The 14,407-nt window shown below is 43.8% G+C and overlaps 1 protein-coding gene across 10 annotated transcripts in view; it reads right to left on the bottom strand.

Annotated features, from left to right (window-relative positions):
* The window catches only part of TLN2 (talin 2), a 425,239-nt gene that overhangs the window by 207,181 nt on the left and 203,651 nt on the right, over positions 1 to 14,407 (bottom strand). Inside the window, exon 1 of one of the 10 annotated variants that reach the window (XM_080659819.1) lies at positions 3,877 to 4,057. The exons of the other annotated variants lie outside the window; for them this stretch is intronic. The gene's annotated coding sequence lies outside the window, so the exon portion shown is untranslated. Of the gene's footprint in view, positions 1 to 3,876; positions 4,058 to 14,407 lie in introns of those variants that run through there. 10 annotated transcript variants of the gene reach the window in all.

Below are 14,407 nucleotides of genomic sequence, written 5' to 3' on the forward strand. Positions count from 1 at the left end.
ATAGAATAGAGAATCCAGATATCGACCCAAACCACTATGCTCAATTAATATTTGACAAAGGAGGCATGAACATAAAATGGAGTCAAGACAATCTCTTCAATAAATGGTGTTGGGAAAATTGGACAGATACATGCAAAAAAATGAAACTAGACCACCAACTTACACTATACACAAAAATAAACTCAAAATGGATACAGGACTTAAACATAAGATGCGAAACCATAAAAATACTAGAGGAATCCACAGGCAGAGAAATCTCAGACATATGCCGAAGCAATTTCTTCACTGATACCACTCCTAGGGCAATGGAAGCTAAAGAGAAAATAAACAAATGGGACTACATCAAAATAAAAACTTTTGCACAGCGAAAGAAACCTTGAACAAAACAACAAGAAAGCCCACTGCATGGGAGAACATATTTGCAAATGTTATCACTGATAAAGGTTTAATCTCCAACATGTACAGGGAACTTACACAACTTAATAAAAGGAAGATAAAGGATCCAATAAAAAAAAAATGGGCAACGGACCTAAATAGAATCTTTTCGAAAGAAGACAGAAGGAAGGGCAAGAGATATATGAAAACATGCTCAAAGTCACTATTTATCCGAGAGATGCAAATCAAAATGACAATGTGGTACCATCTCACACCTGTCAGAATGGCAACCATCAACAAATCAACCAACGACAAGTGCTGGCGAGGATGCGGAGAAAAAGGAACCCTCGTGCACTGCTGGTGGGAATGCAGACTGGTGCAGCCACTGTGGAGAACAGTATGGAATTTCCTCAAAAAACTAAAAATGGAGCTCCCATTTGACCCAGCAATCCCACTTCTAGGATTATATCCCAAGAAACTAGAAACACCAATCAGAAAGGATATATGCACCCCTATGTTCATAGCAGCACAATTCACCATAGCTCAGATTTGGAAACAGCCTAAATGCCCATCAGCAGATGAGTGGATTAGAAAACTATGGTACATCTACACAATGGAATACTACGCTGCTATAAAAAAGAAGGAATTCTTAGCATTTGCAGCAGCATGGATGGACCTGCAAAGCATTATGTTAAGTGGAATAAGCTAGGCAATGAAAGAAAAATACCACATGCTCTCACTCATTTATGGAAAATAAAGAACATTATAACCTGATGAATAAAAAGATAGATACAGAGGATAGATAAAGCACTGAACAGACTGTCAAATTGCAGCGGGAAGGCTGGGGAGTGTTGGGGAGGGAGGGAAATAGATCAACCAAAGGACTTGTATGCATGCATATAAGCACACCAATGGACACAAGACACTGGGGGGGTGGGATGAGGGCATGCGACAGGGGGTAGGGGAGGATGGGGGAAGGTCAATGGGGGGGAAAAAGAGATATATGTACTAATATATGTAATATTTTAAACAATAAAAAATATTTTAAAATAAGAAAATTAGTGTAGGACAATGATAATGTATCAGCATTATAACTGATGTTTAAAACTCAAATAAATAGAGGTAATTTGGAAAAGCTAAGAGAGAAAACTCTTGGCATGCATTCAGCTCTTCTGTTTTTAAAATAATGTCTGACACACAGCAGTTCAATTTCAACATTAGCCTCTAAAAATTCCAAATCAATGTTTTACAACAATACAATTCTGTATACAGCAAACCTTTTCACTTATCTCAGGAATAACTACAACTATTAAATAATGCTTTCTATGAATACAAGGTAAAAGCAGAAATAAAGACATTGTTTACCTAATCCCCTCCTTGGCTAGCTCTCAAAATTCACCAACTTCCTCCCCATCAGGAGGGACAGACAGACAGAAATGGCAGACCTATAAATTTTCCTCATGATAAAAGCAACTGAGATATTAGGGGTACAACTCCAACCTACCCAAAGGCAGAATGATATAGAAAATTTAACACCATCCTCCCTGAACATCCAAGAGGATGGATCATCCCCTTAAGAATTCTCTTAAGAAACAAAATGGTCTACCTACTAGAACTACATTAGCCTTCAGCAATAATGACATTTTAAAAGGCATGTGTAATAAAGGTGTGCTAGCATGCGCAAGCATAAAGCAAGATGTTTCTTGCTACTTTTACCACCAGCACTTACCTCAGTCCTTCCTTCCAACCCTCACAATAAGCCCACAATCCTATTTTTGTAGGGCAGAGTTTAAAATACTTATGTTAATACTAGAGGCCCAATGCCCGAAATTCATGCAAAGGGTTCGGCCTTCGCAGACGCAGCGGCTTGCCTCGGCCCTCATGGCCCCAGCTTTGTTTGGAAGGTCGTCTGGAAAGACGCCCAGAAGGCTGTTCGGCTGTCTGGTCTAATTAGCATATTACGCTTCTATTATTATAGATAATTGAATATCTGCGAAGAGGGAAAACGTCATCCTTATGTGAAAATAGATGCCACGCTCCTCAAGATTTCTCTCCTCTATGTCCACCATCTTTAGTTTCATCTATATGTCAACATTACACCAGCAGCTATAGGTACCTGATCTAAATAAAACTTTCATTTGTAATTTCCCACGTAGGAATCCACGGGCCTCTACAGCTGTACTGTCTTTGGACAAGGCTTTTGTCACCTGAGTCTCACTTTCCTCCCGTGTAAAATACGTGGTGAGGCCCGGGTGACCCCAGCCAGCGTCCAATGCCATATGTCTGGGCACATTTCCTTGTTGTTGGCTTGCTCATAGCAGGGAGAAAACTAACTTCAGTCTCAGCTTCTTGAGTTCAGTTGTCCCGAGGGATTCAAGATATTAGCATTAGGGAAGAAAGTAATAAAGGGTGGTAGTGAGCACGTTAATTAATTTCCCACATTCCAGTCAATAGTTCTTTGGTCTGCCTGAGCCTTTGATTGCAAACTTCCAGGGGACAAGAGACCCACCTTGGCAGATGTCCGTAATCTGTGTGTGTTATTATTCCAGCAAACTGGTGTTTTGATGGTTGTGTTTTTTTGTTTTGTTTTGTTTTGTTTTGTTTGTTCAAATGAGCAAAAAGCAACAAAAACAATCATTGTATTTTCCTCAGCCACAGAGAACATGATTCTGGCAGGTACTGGACACTACTGTTGCTCTGAAAAATTATTCAAGTGTCAATCATTTTGAAAGCCTCAAGTGTATGACCAGCGCCTATTAAAACGTCTTTATGTATTTACATGTGCTAGTTAGTGCCTTATATGTACTCTTTATGTGCTATCATCTAAATACTTGCAAACCATGAGAATAACTGGTTTGAAGTCAAAGGCTGTAGGAAGAAACATGCTCTCAAACTCGCCCTCTGGCAAGTGGGAGAATGTGAATCTGCCCCACCGTCCAGAACAGAATGCAGATGGATTTCATAGGGAACTCGGATCTACCCTCCCCACAGCCTCCGTGTCCCGTGCCTCCTTCTACTGCACAGGCACACAGGAGCAGCCTGCAATCCTTTCTCCAGCATCCCTTCCCATCTGCCCACTCACATCTCTGTAGCCTCCAGCAAAATTACATCACAAGAGTGCAGTCTGAACGCCTGGCTAGAAACACGACCGAGCAAATCGGCTGGATTTGAAAGAGAATCTTATGCTTTAAAAAGACAGGTGGCACCCTTCATAATTCCTCCCTGCCCATCAGCTTCGGCCCATACTCCCTCCAACAACCCCGGCATGACACCTCCCCCCGCCCCCGCCCACAGCTTCTCACAAACACATGCAGTGGGAGTTCCCATCCTCTCCCAGTCCTTGTCAGGGCACAGGAGCCTAACTGTTCCCAGCAGCTGCTGGCTTCCTCCCGACTCTCCAGCACCACTGCACTCTTAACAGAATGGATGCTGACACCTCTAAAACCAGCAAAAAGCATTTCTTCATATTCCTTGCCCTAGCCACAGCCTCTGCCCTCTTACCTTTCGTTCAATTATTTGGATGAATAATTAAGACTCTGATAGTGAAAAATCCTCAGCTTACATGGCAGCCACAAAGCCTGCCCATAGCCCAGAGCAGGGGGTGCGGCCACAGGCTAGCGCTCTGAAAGGTTCCAGTTGTGATCAGGATGACTCCAACTTGGGAGAGCTCTCCTAACGGCTCATTTAGGCATGAATAACAGAAAGTAGGTCAGGGGCCTGAGTCATTGCCTGAAGGCAGATCTGCACCTTTGCTCGTAAAAAGCTAAGCCCCACGGTTCTGTTCTGCATGGTTTGCAAGATGTGAGCAATGACATTTGTGGATGGGTCCTGTGCAGGGCCCCACGGACATGTCCACATCAGACTGGATGACTAGCACAATGACAGTACACACCCCTGCATCTCCCAGTTATCCCCCAAACCCAACAATCCTCCCCTCCAGCAGCCAAAAAAGGTGATCTACGATGTCACTGGTCCAAGCAGCTTTCGGGTCAGCATGCTCCTGCTGTCCCAGGCAATAGCTTCTGATTAAGATGTGCTTGCTCTCCCTTGGTTGCATTGTTAGGGCTTATCTGGTCAGAAGATGTCACAATGGGATGTTCTTAGTCTTTAAACTTGCCTTCAAATATAAATCCTCTTCTTGCTTTTACTCTTTTACCAAGTGTATATGTACATAAGTGCACACAAATACACCTGCTCCCCCGCCCCCGCCACACACACACTTTTGACATTACCCACAGGACAGCTGACGAATTAAATCAAACACTCTAGTGCTTTAAGACAACCTGACAAAGCAGCAGAGAAAAACTGTCAAAGCTTATCCTTTACTTCCATCTCCCTTTTCCCTCTTAATTGTGATGTTTCCTCTCCTTTCTGGCCCCATAAGAGGAAATGGCATGTTTTTCAACAGCCCACCACCCGTGGGGTTTCAGACAGTCCACAGAAAGGCAGAGGTGGCCTCCTCTATCGGACAAGAAGCAAGGAACCTCCTGGAGGGTTACAACAACCTATAACTCTGACAGGAAAGTAATATAGCAAGCCATCTAAGACCAATTTAACTCTTTCAAAACTGGGAACAAATATGGAAATATGTGGCAATATGCAAAGAGCACACACACAGTTGCAGATCAAGCAGTGTGAGTATTTCTGGATCGAATGAAGATGAGAGTCCAATTGGCCATTGAAAACCAGTACCAATAAATTGTTTTCTGAGTGGAATACAAAATTCACATGCAGCTCGATTATGAAACCATTTGAAGCCAGGCCCTTCAGGTACTCCCACCCCCAACCCCACTCACTGAGGTATCAGATCCCTCATTCTCCTCTGCAATGAGGTAGAAAGTGGAAATCCTGGATCTCGTCATCACACAGTTGACAGCAAGGGGGAAAGTTACAATAGTATCCCAAGCAAAGAACCAGCTAAGGGCAGATCTCCCATCAGCGGTGAACTTGATGGGCTACTCTTCAATGGAACGACAAATCAACAGATCTTCCAACAATGAGAGCGCATGTGCCCTTCCCTCATATTTTACTCTCTTGCCAGCCTTATTCTCACCCCCAAATAAAACATATGAACTCGAAAGGAAAAGCAAAAACCAAAGGTTCCACGTCTAATGAAAAACTGCCCAATGAAAGTCAATTTGCTAAAAGATAAAGGACGAGAAGGAAATGTATATCCTAAATTTTTGTCCACCTGAGTATGAGCAGTAACCCCAAAGATGATCATCTACAGCAAATAGTGAGCTCCGTTGGTGCTGGCATGGGTGAGCTATGATTTAAACTTAAGGTAAGATACATTTACGTTCCAGAGAGGTCTAACATTTCACATATGAACCATAGAGTGAACTTACAACCATTCTCTTAGCAACACAGCCAGCTAAAGCTCATTCAGAAATTTACACTCGGTTTTTGTAAAAATGGAACCATCACTAGATCACTGGGTGAGCTGTATAAGAGACTAATGTTTTCTTTGCTTTACGAGCTATGAGACTGTCAATACAAACAAAACAAATTATTTTCTACATGTATTCAAACCACCAGCCTTCTTCATGCTTACTCATAGAAAACCAATCTTGAAAATAATTCTAAAGTGCTATACTATTTACCTCCACTCACCTGGTTTGGGATATCCTGTTCCAAAGAGTTTTGTTTCCCTTGCTATAGTCATGTTTAATTCTTTTCTGCTGCAGCATAGGTTTACCAGCTGAGGGCTTAGTTAAAATCTCCACTGCCCAATCAAACAGCCACTCCACATGGATATTAAGTAAAGCAAATCCACTTAGTGACTGCGCCATGAGGAGGGCAGGCCATATTGATCATCCTGATTAGCCCTGTCAGCTGGAGGAAGAAAGACTGGCTGGCGCTCAGAGCCCGCTGTGCAGGGCACACAGACAGAGACAATGGGCAACATCGACGTCCTCCGAGCAATTGGTTTGGGCAGTGATGGATGCTATGTGGACAGCTTATGGGGTTATTAAGGATGCAGAACAGAACTAGCTCAAGAGAAACCCAAACTCCATCTCCTTTTATTAAGATAAAGTTAGATTGTTCATGATACAGTGCAGGACTAAGGAAGCTTTTGTCTCTCATCATCACTGACACAGGCCAAAAATAACCAATTCATATATTAAATAAGAAAAGACTACTCAGTGAGTATATGTGTAAGATGAAGATTACAAACACGACTTGTCTGCATTTTAAAATAAGAACAGGATATATGAAGTTTTCAGTAAACAAAATGTATTTCAGCCCATGCTATTTAAGCTGTATGAGTAACTACATTACTTAAGGGAAGAAAGAGGAGCCATGGCTTTCTCTACACCCGCTCTGCGCATATCAAGGGCACCTGCTTCATAGATTAGGGAACATATCGCACTCCAGTCCTCACCCTACAAATTGGACTGAATGGAGCATGGATGACAGGTATCTCCGACCACCTCACCCCCCTCAGACCAGAACAATTCTTCCCAAAGTTGCAATTAAATGACTGAAATTAGAAATCGTCAGGGAAAGAATTCCCCTATATTTATAGACACATGCATGCATGCTCATTCACTCACACCCTCCCCCATTTCTTTCTTCCTGTGCCCTCAAAGAAGTCCCTCCTAATTACTTACTGGTATAACCTAGAGTGAATTGCTTTAACGTTCTCATACTCACTTTCCAAATTAGAACTAATAATCATTTCCACATTAAGAATACCAATGTCTACAAATCATAGGAACACCCTGAAGATTACATTAAATCGATTAAGTCATGCCTGGTAGAGTTCACATTCAAAAGATGTTCTTGCCCTTCCCTCTGCTCCCCCCACACCCCAGCACTTAGGCCCATCAAACCAAGAAAAGCCCGGCTCATGTGCGATGCCTTCCGGGAAGGATGATAGAAGATGCTTTCTTCTGGACACCAGCAAGGTTTTCCTTAATGTGCTCGCATGGCATCTAACACTAGCAGAGCAGCTCTCCAGTCCCAATTGGCTTTCTGTCCTAAGGCCATCTGTGATGGGAGGCCCCCTCGGTAGCATTTGCTAGAAACTCTATGTGGAGAAATCTCCAGATTTTGCCATTCCTTTTGAGCACCTGATCATGGAAACATGAGGTTTTGTTATATTGGGCCAATTCCTCTGAGGTCAGGGAGTTCTTCACAGCAAATGGAAGGACTCCTGTTCCAAGAAGCCCAGCCCAGCACAGGAGGCCGCAGTGTCCACGGCACGATTGCAGCGCCTCCACCTCCACCACAGGTGAGCATGTTGCTGCTCATGACTGAGTTTCACAGCATGAGGACCTAAGTCCTTCAATTTGAGTTCCCCTGGGGATGCCTGAAACCACAGAGAATACTACACCCCACATATACTATGCTTTTTCCTATATATACCTACTAGTGGCCCGGTGCATGAAATTCATGATTGGGGGGGGGGGGGGGGGCGGAGAGGTCCCTCAGCCCTGCCTGCACCCTCTCCAATCTGGAACCCTTCGGGGGATGTCCAACTTCCAGTTTAGGCCCCATCCCTGGGATCAGGCCTAAACCAGCAGTCGGACATCCCTCCCACAATCCGGGACTGCTGGCTCCTAACCGCTCACCTGCTTGCCTGCCTGATCACCCCTAACCACTCTGCCTGCCAGCCTTCTTGCCCCCAACTGCCCCCTTTGCTGGCCTGCTTGCCCCCAACTTCCCCCCCTGCTGGCCTGCTTGTCCCCAACTGTTCCCCCCCCCCCCCCGCCAGCCTGCTCGCTCCCAACTGCCTCCCCCTGCTGGCCTGCTCGCCCCCAACTGCTCTCCCCTCCTGGCCTGATCGCCCCTAACTGCCTCTGCCTCAGCCCTGCCACCATGGCTTTGTCCGGAAGGTCTCCCGGTCTAATTAGCATATTACCCTTTTATTAGTATAGATGATAAAGTTTAATTTATAAATGAAGCACAATAAGATAAACAACAAACTAATAATAAAACAGAATTATAATTATTCTGTAATAAAAGTTACGTGAATGTGGACTACCTCTCTCTCTCTCTCTGATAACTAACTTGATAACCAAGACAGCTGGAATAAAGGGACTAACTGGCAGGTAGCATATATAGTGTGGCTACACTGGATAAGGGGATAATCCACGCCCTGGGTGGGAGGCAGCAGGATAGTGTGAAATTTCATCATGCTACTCAGAAAAATGTGCAATTTAAAACGTATGAATTGTTTATTTCTGGAACTTTCCATTTAATATTTTCAGTCCGTGGTTGACTGGGGTAACTGAAACCACATAAAAGCAAAGCCATGGATAATGGGGAATTACTGTATAGGGTTGGGGCTACACAGGGAAGTTGAATCAATGTTACCAAGACACGGCATTTTTATCATTATTGACCTTTAAAAGGAGTTTAAAAAGAGTCATTAGGGACACTGTTTCCCTTGCTTTCTGTAACTGTGTATCAAATGTCCTTTCTCCTCATCCTAATGCCCACGAACACTCAAAAGGACGCTGTTGCCCAGCACCACCCTGTAGCCTTCGCTGGCGTTTCAGCTTGTTTGCTGACACGCTAACCTGAGTCCGTGAGCACTGAGAATATGAGCAAATAAATACTTAAGAGACACAATCGATTCCTTAAGTCCCAAGGTGCTACACGAAGCAGGTTTAAGGAATTGGAAAATTCACTTTGATGAAACAACACAGGCAACAAGCATCCAGCCCTACAGACCACTCCCAGGAGGTTAAGATTAAAAAGACCATAAAAGCGCCTTCAAGTGGTACAGGATTCTGGTAAATTGTCTCTTAAAATATATTGACCAAATTAAAATGGAAGGTGCACCAGACACAGGAGTCTCTTGCCTGCGAAACATTTTACTGCATTGATTATAAACGCTGTAGTTTAAAACTTGGCTAAACTCAGAGCCCCTTCATACTGAAGGTCAGTAAGAGGCTGACCTTCAACCTCTGCCCTTTTGTAGTGGTTGTTATATTAGTTCCCTAGAGCTGCCATAAAGAACTACCATATAGTGAGCGCCTTAGAACAAAAGAAAACTATTCTCCCACAGCTATAGAGGCCAGAAGTCTGGAATCAAGAGCTGCTGCTGGGTCACGCTCCCCGCAAAGACTCGAAGGGAGAATCTCCCCTCGTCTCTCTGAGCTTTCTGGGGGCTCCGAGTTCACACGGCTTTCTTGTCTGTGTGCCTCTGTGTCCTCTCCTCTTCTTATAAGGACACCAGGCATCGGGTTAATCTAGTATGATCTCATCTCCATCCTTAAGTAATTTCATCTGCAAAGACTATTTCCAAATAAAGTCATATTCTGTGGTTGCAGGTGGACATGAATTTGGAGGGGACACAAGTCAACCCACTACAGTTATTAATGAAGAGTCCAGTTTAACTCTTTGGCAAGAATTACTCTGAAATAAAAATACTTGCTATAGAAACAGGAATCAACGGAATGTTATCTACACAGCCATCATAACAAGATCATGGGACATGGGAGTGACCTCATATACCGAGATAGACTGAAGATGAGCTAAGAAAGGCTGTAATTCTGAACAAGCCCACACCAACAGCTTCCCCACGTCTCTCTTGCTCTTCTCTAGAGCAATAGAGCTATTTTATCAGAGTCAAACATAAAAATTAAGTGACATTTTTTCAGGAAAAAGTGCAGGACTATCTCCCCCTCATACCTCCAACCCAAGAAAGACTTACACACAACACATATCAGAGCATCTAAACAAAAGGTGAATAAAGGAACAGGAGAAAACTTTCAAGTTAAATTTAAAATTAAATGTAAGTCTGTAAGAATGTTTCCCAGGTCTTGGGTGATTCTTACTGAAGAAGTGAAATATGTATGTGAAGCATCACCTGAGAGATGATGAATCAGCTTGGGTAACTCAACCTCCTTCAGTGTTTCCTTTCTGAAAGGAAATGACTTTCCATCTGGAAGAATACAATCTCTATTCCTCATCTCATCTTTAATGCTATAGCGTATGTTTCCTCTAATGAGCAGAAGGTATAAACTCCTTCCTTTACATCTTCAGCACTAAAATCTTCTCCCTGCTCCATACATTTGATTTAGAAGTTCCAGAAAACCAAAATGGACAGAAACCTCAATGGGGAGCTATTCAGTGTGACAGACACGTGAAAAGGGCAGGCGGCTCAGCAGAGGCGCAAAGTAGTAGCCGGGGCTGTGGCCATGTCAGGCGGCCTCTCGGGTCCAGGTGTGACAGCCCACAGGGCTGCTCACAGAGGCATGACTGAGGGGTGAGAGTCAGCCGTGCATCCCGCTTCTGTTACAGTCGCATTTCTTCTTGCCTCAAGTGTGCTAACTGTTCTTTATAGATGCGAAGTCAATGATACGTGGGTACCTTGCATACTAGATCAGGGCGGGGAAATGTCAATGTCATTTTGCCAGGGGACAGGGCAGACTGAGAAGCCAAAACCAGGAAGTGATCACCAGAGGCGTTTGAAGGGTGGCTCCAGAGGGAGAACACGTCTAGGATGGGCTGCCTGTCACTGTGGTTAGACCCTCTGGGCTAACCCATAACACAGAGGTGACAGACGGCCTTGGCCTGGCTGGCTTCTGCCTTCTGCTCAGACTCGTTCCAGCTGCTATACAGCTTTCTCCCGGTGCAGAAAGCTGACAGGCTGAAAATAAAGCAGCTGACCACACCCCAGATAATGCCTGTGCCCTGTGGGTTATAAACTGGCAGTCCAGACCATCTGAGCCTCGTGAAGTCTTGCATCCAAATCCGAACTCTGATAGGGACATTTTACAATGTCCACAACTCCTTTCCTGGGCAGTTGAAACCCCGCTGGACATGCCCACTCCATGACGCTTCCACTCTGCCGCAGCCAGGCCAGATGGCAGGGATCACACAGGCCGAAGGAGCATGCCATCTCTGCACTGCTCTTCCGAAAAAGGCATTATTATTCATCAAACATAAGAGATGAATGAAACAACCCAGACTAGATGAAGAAGCAATAGCAACAACCACCTTTTTAGTAAAGGTTGAGTGTAATGATGTTAAGAATGAAAGAGGCAAATGTTCAGGTGAGATAGGAAAGGCCCTGGCACTCACACGAGAATCCCAGTGAAATTACCCAAGAAGGTGAACACCAGGGAGCAACTTACAACATCCCTGGAAGCCTGGGCTATAGCCCATCTAGAAATAGTAACTTCAGAAGAAAATACAAACTTGCTCATCAGACAATCCTATATAATAAAGAGGTAATATGCAAATTAGCCCTCATGCTCTCACAAGATGGCTGCCTACGACCAGGAGGGCAGGGGAGTTAGTGAGGGATGACCAAATGACTGAACAAGCAGGCTGCGTGGGGGTGACCAGGCCAGCAGGGGGGTTAGTGAGGGATGACCAACAACTGAACAGCAGGCTGCGTGGGGCAACCAGGCCAGCAGGGGGGTTAGTGAGGGACGACCAAATAACTGAACAGCAGGCTGCATGGGGCAACCAGGCCAGTGGGGGGGGGGGGCAGTTAGGGGCAACCAGGCTGGCGTGGGTGTGCAATTGGGGGAGACCCAGCCAGCAGCAGGGGCAGTTAGGGGCAATTTGGCCAACAGGGGGGCAGTAAGGGGTGACCAGGCTGGTGGGGGGGCAGTTAGGGGTGATCAGGCTGGCATGCAGAGGCAGTGAGGGGCAATCAGGCCAGCGGGGCGGAGAAGGGGGCAGTTAGGGGTGGCCAGGCAGGCAGGCTGGTGAGTGATTAGGAGGCAGTGGTCCAGGATTGTGAAAGGGATGTCCAACTGCCGGTTTAGGCCCGATCCCCGGGATCAGGCCTAAACTGACAGTTGGACATCCCCCAAGGGGTCCTGGATTAGAGAGGGTGCAGGCTGGGCTGAGGGGACCCCCACCCCAATGCACGAATTTCATGCACCAGGCCTCTAGTAAAAGCAATAATAAAGCTAAAATGATTACATCCCCATGTCGGAAAGGGACAAACATATAAATGAAATAGACACAATATCTAGTACATATTTAATGTTCATATGTAATAAAAGTTTCATCGAAACTCCCCAGGGAAATAAAAGTATTTCAAAAAGTGGCACCCTAGCTGGTTTGACTCAGTGGATAGAGCGTTGGCCTGCAGATAGAAGGGTCCCAGGTTCGATTTCAGTACCTCGGTTGCACACTCCTCCCCGGCCCGGGCCCTGGTCGGGGTGTGTGCAGGAAGCAACCAGTCGATGTGTTTCTCTCACATTGATATCTCTGTCTTTCCCTCTCTCTAAAAATCAATGGAAAAATATCCTCAGGTGAGGATTTTTTTTAAAAAAAATGGCACCAGAAAAATTGCTCAGCTGAAAAAATATTACGTTAGATCATACTTAATACTAATACCACAATAAAATTTATATAAATTAAAAATTCAATTTTTAAAATAAAAGAATTGCACAGTAAGATTTATGCAATTTACTTGAGTCAGGTAGTAAAAGGTCTTTCTAAATAAAAACAATGGAAGAGCACAAGTCACAGAGACATTTCATGATATAAAAAGTAAAAATATTATTAAGTCGAGTCAAAAGATAAGCAATGAGCTTTGAAAATATATCTGTAGCATATGACAAAAATTACTATCTACCAGAGATAAACTAGATAGAACTGAAGAAAAAAATAATAAAATAAAATATGCTAATACAAAATGGTTAAAGAATAGTAACACATTTATCACTAAAGAATACTAATAGCATGACAATAAAAGGTAAAAATAAAGTTAATCCTTAATAACACCTTTAAAATACAAATCCAAACCAGACATTCTCTATCCTGTTATCAGGGATTTAAACACTCATCATGTTGGCAAGAAACTCGGTGAAACATAGACTGTCCTCCATTGGAGGTACAATTTGGGGGCAGTCAATATGGCAATATTCTTTAAGAATCTTAAATATGGACACTCTCTTTATATGTAACATTTCATTTCCAGGAGTCTATTGAAAGGAAATAATTAGAAATAAGTGTTTATGTTTGAGGATAAACATCACTGCTTTTTTCATTAGCAGAACACGAAATAATAAACTACACATAAAAGACAAAAAAAAAAAATCCTCCTAAACATTAGTGAAATTTTTTGAAAATTCTACATTTATTAAAGAAATTTAGATGATGGTGAAAAATTCCTCACCATAAAAACAGTACTAGGAAATTTTACAGGAAATTTCTACAAAACTTTCAGGAAATTGATTCTCCTAATTGTACACAAACTCATTCTAACAGTAAAAGGATAATAAAGAGAAGAATTTCTTACATTATTCTATGATGACAATATAATCTCATTCCAAAATCCAATTAACACATTTCTCTCATGAATTCAAGTGCAAAAATCCTAAGCTAGATATTTGCAAACCAAATTCAACAGTATGTATAAAAGATTATTCAGCATAAACAAGTAGGGGCCATCTCACCCAAGAAGAATGGTTTTAATAACAGAAAAATTCTTCAAAGTATTTCACCACATTAACAAATTAAAAAAGAATAACCATATCATTTTATTAAATGAAAAACATTTTTCATTTAATAAAAAATATACACTTTTTTACATTCAGTATTATTTTTTATTAGTTCCAGGTGTATAGCACAGTGGCTAGACAATCACATATGTTAGAAAGTATTCCCTGATATTACTAGTACCCACCTGGCACCATGCATAGTTATTACAATACTAGAGGCCTGGTGCACAAAATTTGTGCACATGTGCGGTCCCTAGGCCTGGCCAGCAATCGAAGCACAAGTGTCTGGTGTGGAAGGGCAGGTCCCAGCTGACCTCTGGGCCCTGGGCAGCACCTGGGCCCCCAGGACCCTGCGTCATGGTGCCCAAGTCCCCTCGTGGAGATGTAGTGAGTGCGGCCAAACACCGCGGGCCGGGGTGCAGCATGGGCCTCTAGGCTGCCCAGCAGCACCACACGGAAGCCAGATGGGCAGTGTGCTCTCTCCTGGCTGGCCTCGCAGACCGGCTCCTGCGCAAACCCATGGGGAGCCCAACCAGCCCCTGTGGCTACGGCCCAGCTCACCCGGAAGACCTGGCGTCCAGGGGAGGGTAACAGGGGGAGTGAGAGCC

Source organism: Plecotus auritus (assembly GCF_963455305.1).
Source record: "Plecotus auritus genome assembly, chromosome: 1".
Taxonomy (NCBI): domain Eukaryota; kingdom Metazoa; phylum Chordata; class Mammalia; order Chiroptera; family Vespertilionidae; genus Plecotus; species Plecotus auritus.